Source organism: Cimex lectularius, unplaced genomic scaffold (genome assembly GCF_000648675.2).
Source record: "Cimex lectularius strain Harlan isolate CLEC.00 unplaced genomic scaffold, Clec_2.1 scaffold294, whole genome shotgun sequence".
In the NCBI taxonomy this organism is placed as follows: domain Eukaryota; kingdom Metazoa; phylum Arthropoda; class Insecta; order Hemiptera; family Cimicidae; genus Cimex; species Cimex lectularius.
In genome coordinates this window covers 67,659-73,466 of record NW_019392821.1, presented here as the reverse complement: position 1 = coordinate 73,466, position 5,808 = coordinate 67,659, and positions in this window count along the sequence as shown.

The window sequence follows — 5,808 nt, the reverse complement described above, 5'->3', positions numbered from 1 at the left end:
ATGTTAAATATTATTTAAATTATTTTTTTACATGATAAATTTGATTACAAACCGGTCAATTGTTTACTTGGATTAGAGTCTGTTATATCATCGTAACACCCTCCACCTTGTTCATAACGCATTAAGCCTTGGAAAGCTTTAGGTTGCAGGTGTTTCAAGAGGATTAGACAGAATTACACCGTTACGATCGTCGTAAAATTTAGCTTGAGTCGTTTCGACGGTAGTTAATTGGCAAAAACTTCTTCTTTTTTTCTCCCTTTAGAATGTCACAAAAACTGTAACTTTTCAAAATGTTGTACAACATTTTGTAACATTTTTGCACATTATTTATTTGTACCGTTTGTATCTTAAAAACCGATCAATACATTATAGATGAACGATTATTTTTTAAGTAATGATCTAAAACCTTCCAAAAATAACTTTCGTACAAGTTAGGGATAGACTGTTTCTTTCACAACTCCATGAAAAATGTTATAAAATTCTGCAGGTTCGGCACCCTGACTTTAATCTAGGATAGTAGTAAATTCCAGGCCCTATAACTTTCTATTAATCCCAACCCCCTCACAAAGTAAATAAGTAAATATAGAAGCCGTTAAATAAAACAATAAGACAGGTGAAAAGTCAATTTTAATGGATTGGCAATTTGTATAATTATTGTGCAAGGTACGTTCCAGGCTTTTGATCCATTTCGTAAAATGAAATAAAGTAGTTAAAATAAAATTTAAAACCATTGCTATTGAGACAATAACATTGATTGAATTGTTTTAAATTATACAATCACACTAATAATTTGTACATTAAATGGCATTTATATTTTAAAATACACCGAGAAAAGCTTGACGAATTCTCACACAAGGCTGAAACGTCAGGAGATTGTGACACGATAGTGTGCTCATGTAAGTCTTCCTGACCAACGTTCTAATTTACCTCACAGATAAATAAAAGGTCATAGGGGAATAGTCAAACATTCCACAACATCCACCACATTCAAACTGCCCAATCCTTAATCCTTCGAAAAATACGAGCTGCTCCATTTTATGTATCGACTTAAATATTCCTTTCGTTCAAGATGAAATCCGTTCCCGTTACCGCAAGTTTTTCAAAAACCTCCCAACCACTGTAAATATGTTCGTCAGATACCTCGCATCCTGTCGAATTCCCTCGAACCCTCCTCTCCGTCTGGAAAAACGATGGCCGTGAGATCTCCTAGGAAGTGATGGTGATGATAGTCAAAATAATAATGACCCAAATATTAATTAAACAATAATTTTTTACTTTTTTTACATAATTTTTATATTTTTTACTTTCATAGGAGAAATACCAACGTGTATTTCTATTAATTTTTATATACATTTCCTTTCTAATTGTTTCATATTACCTACTTGAAAGGACTATGGACTACTAATTAATTTAAATTTTTTTAAAAGTAAACATGGATTTAAAAACAAGTAAATATCGTACAACACCGCAATGAATATAATAGATTTAACTGAGCAAAATGAAGCAAATGACAATACGTGTTAGGTAATTGGTTGCTAAAATTTTTTTCTCTCTTTTCCGCTATACGTAAAATGGAACAGGGAAATTACAAAATGCGCCTTAGGAAAACATTTGTTTGGACCAACAATATTATTTTAACCATTAGTGTTTCCAGAATATACATGTGCCTCTTTTATCCTTTAATAGTTTAATCGTCTCAACACTTTTTGCTTAGACAATCATTAATTCAAAACCAGTAGAACGTAAAGGAATTCGTAATAAAACTTTACCGACCGTACAGGAATTTCTATATCGCCCAACTCTAACACATTATTCCCGGGAATCGATCTTTTATGTAATAATTCGTCGATGGTTATCCTTTTCAAACCCCCGTGGGCTAGCGATAATGGAAATTCGCCCTTCTAGTTCCAGGCAACCAGGCAAAAGACAATATCGGTTTATTCGGGTCTCAACAGCGGTGTGTTAGAAAGGTTATTTTACAAAATGCTATTACTATGGTTGATGGTTTATGGCTGAAAAAGAATTTGAGAACGAGGATAAAACAATTATATTAAAGAGTCATTTCGATAATAATAAAATTTAATTTTGAGCTAAAATTCATGGATTTTTCTTCAATATCAAACGGAAAAAGTAGCGTACGGTTAACATTTGTTCATATTCTTTATTGTTATTTGTGATTTTATCTTCTTGTTCAATGTGTTGAACATAATTGAAGGGTGCCATTTCTTGGGTCCATATAGGGAGCCGGTAGGAATGCCGCCCAATATAAGAATTGTGATCGAGCAACGCACCCAATTGGACGCCTTTTGCGATTTCTGAACTTGTAATTCTGTACATATAGATCTTTTGTTTACTGTTATAATAAAATATAAATGTTTTAACTGTTCTGTAATAATGTATTTATATGTGCGAATGTGTGTATAATACAAGAGTGACTGAATTTTTTTTTCGGAAGCGGAATTTTATTATTGGATTGATATCGATTGATTACAATTGAATGCCAAATTTTAGCGGAAATTGTCGTAAAGCCTTTGTCAAACAATAGATATTAAACATCCAAAATTAATAATAAATAAAAATTTATAAATATAATTTAGGTCATCGCTTGCTTTGAGATTGTTTTAGTGCATTAATTGTTTCGAAGACCTGAATTGTGTATTAAGTCAAAACTTGTCTGTTTTTATAGTTAATTATGTTAAAACAAGAAAATGGGCCGCTGTATAAAATTAATATCTACCCCATCACCCAAAGTTTAATTCAACAAATGTGCATTTCACTTGCATATAATCAAAGCTAATGCACTTTTTAATTCAGAATTGTTTCCCACGCGCAACGGTAAATGCAAAATAAATTACAGAAGGGATTTTATGGCATGCATGAGGATAAACGTCAGTGCTGGGTGAAAAATGATAAAAACCATAATCCTGCATGTCATAATTCCAGCAGTTTATTGCAGAACATAAGAAGTGTACTAGTTTATTTTTATGTATATAGCAAATTGACAGGCAGATCGAATGAAATTATTAATTACAATAATATAATATTGTGTATACAAATGATAAAATTAAATATAATTCAATTCTGTGATTTTAAAGATTAGATGTAAAATGTTTTACACGGTTTTATTTTAGGCTGGTTCAAAAGTAAAATGTTCAGATGGCTTTAGGCTTTTTCCCCCTATACGTTCACCTACAAAGGGACTTTGTTTGGCGGGTATGTAAACTGGTCGGTCTTACAGAATGCTCGTTTAAATATCCAAACTAGAAAAAAAGATTAATTACTCATAAAAAATTTTTAGCTTGAATTTCCTTAAAAAATACATACTTCACTGTCAAAGCCTGAAATAACGTTCTAATAAGAAAGAAACGTTAAACCAACAGTTAAAAATGGCGTTGAAAGATAGGGTGAATATATACACTGAGAGGCGAAAAAAATGGTTCCATCGTTTTTCTTTAGCAAATACTTGCAGTAATTTTTTTTATTTACTGGATAGTTTTATAGAAAAATGTAAGATATATAAATAAAAAATTATACTTAGTAAAACAATTTTACCAAAAATGTTGCTATAGAAACAATGAAGAAAATACTTAAATCAGTACGGAGTAGTTTTTCCTTTTGCGTTGATCACCACTTGCATTCGATCTAGTTTTTGTGGTTTTGAAAGTAGCATTGTGTAATGGTTTCATCGTCTTCCAACAGCGCCATTTATTCACAATGATTGATGCCTGCAAATACTCTGGCATCATTGGGCGACTTTTTACCCTCTTTGACAACTCGTTCCAAAGGTGTTTGATAGGGTTTAAGTCGGGACTACATGCTGGCCATTCCAACCATTGAAGCGAAGTCTATTAGAAGTTGTCACAATCGATCCTAGCTGTTGTCATTCAAAAAATAAAACCGTCGCCAATTATCGGCATATAACAAACAACTTCTGATAACAAATCTTCACTGTATAACGCAGTTAGGGAACCCACAATGAAGATCAAGTTTATACGACCTTCCATACAAGTGCTTGCCCAAAACCATAACACCACCACCAGCTTCAACGGAGTGAAAATGTTATGGGGATTTCTTGGTCTTCTCCAAACCATCTCTCGGCCGTCAGAAGACAACAAAATCTTGACTTATCCAAAAACAAGATTTTATTCCAATTTTCCTCAAATCAATTAATGTGATTTCTTGCTGTTCTATATCTTGTCAGAAATCCTGGACGAGTGGCAGGCATTCTCACATGTAATCCATCTTCTGAAAGTCTTCGCCTTACAGTGCATAAACCGACTTTAACGTTTCTAACTTGCTGAAAACATTGCTTGTTCGCGACATCTAAAGAATACTGATTACGAGCACATTCTAATCAATAAAACCATCATCTCTCTGAGATATGATACGATGACGACCTGATTCAAGCCTTTTTGAGTAACCTTCGTCTTGGTGGCAATGGAAGTCCGTTCGGACAGTTATTCTGGGTATGTTAGCACTTCGGCCACATTCGCTTAATTTTTTTCATCTACCAACTACACTTTGATTCTAGCCGAATCTGCATTACTTAAAACCATCGTTCAAACAAATTTGAAACATAAACAAGATACGACTTAAAAAATCAAGACATCTGAACGGTAGAAAGAAGTTTTACAGAAAAACCAACAAACAAGTGATTGACTATTAAATGATTTATTTACCACATACAATTGTAAACACAAGTGGGAGATTTTATTTATCTACAATTAAGAATATTAAGGAGGTCAATTTTTTGCCTCTCAGTATATTTAAAAATCTTTTCAGAGCTGAAAAAGATAATTCTAAACCACCACATTTAAATTTTAAACCACATCCTAACCTAAGAAAGCAGAAGATTAATTTACTGCAAAATGATAATTCATTTTAGCTGACAATTCAAAGGTTGTAGTAGCTCAAAAGAAAAGGTTATCAGTGATTTTTTTTAAATTTAAAATCGCCCCGTTGATGAAGAAAGAATTGGTTGAACCTTAAAAAATAACTCAAGGATAAAGGATTTGATTTTGGAATAAATTATCGTTAAAGTTTTCCAAAGTAACTGGGTTTTTTCATTCTTTCAAATTCTCTATATTTGTGATCGTTCATATACAATTCTAAAACTCCAAATTTACGATAAGATTATTTTTTTAACGTACATAAATATGCCTAATATGAAAAGTAAAAAACTATCGAGATGATAGGCAAAGTAAATCTAAATCTTTGATATATTTTCTATTTAATTGCACCCAACAAGACCAAATATAATACAGTATCATTAATTATGGTTAAAGCTCAGCAAAAACAAGTAACCCAAACATTTAGCAGCATACAAAGACTGGGAAGCTTATGTATCTCTCCTGGGCAATCAAAACAACCCCGTCAATAGCATTAGAAACACTTCTAAACCTACCTCCATTGGAAGTATTTATACAAGGAGAAGCGAGGACAAACTCATTCAGAGTACAGATACAATTAAACTGGATGGGTTCGGCCACACAACAATAATTAATAAAATTAAAAACCTCCTTCAAAATGGTAACTGAGTTACACTGAATATGGTACTTGTTCTGGCTTGAGTGGATTGTATTTTTCGATGTTACGGGGGCGATTTCAATAATAATTACAAAATATGTATATAAATTAAATTGGCACCAAGCGTTTCTCACTCACCTCCGGTTGAAGCTTCCTTCGGCGAACGAGGTAAGGGGGGGAAACAGGAGGATAAGACGATCGGGTTGGGAAAAGGACCATGGACAACCTTTACCTGGGCTTCTAGATGTTACCTCAACCTTTGGCCACAACGATCGGCTGGTC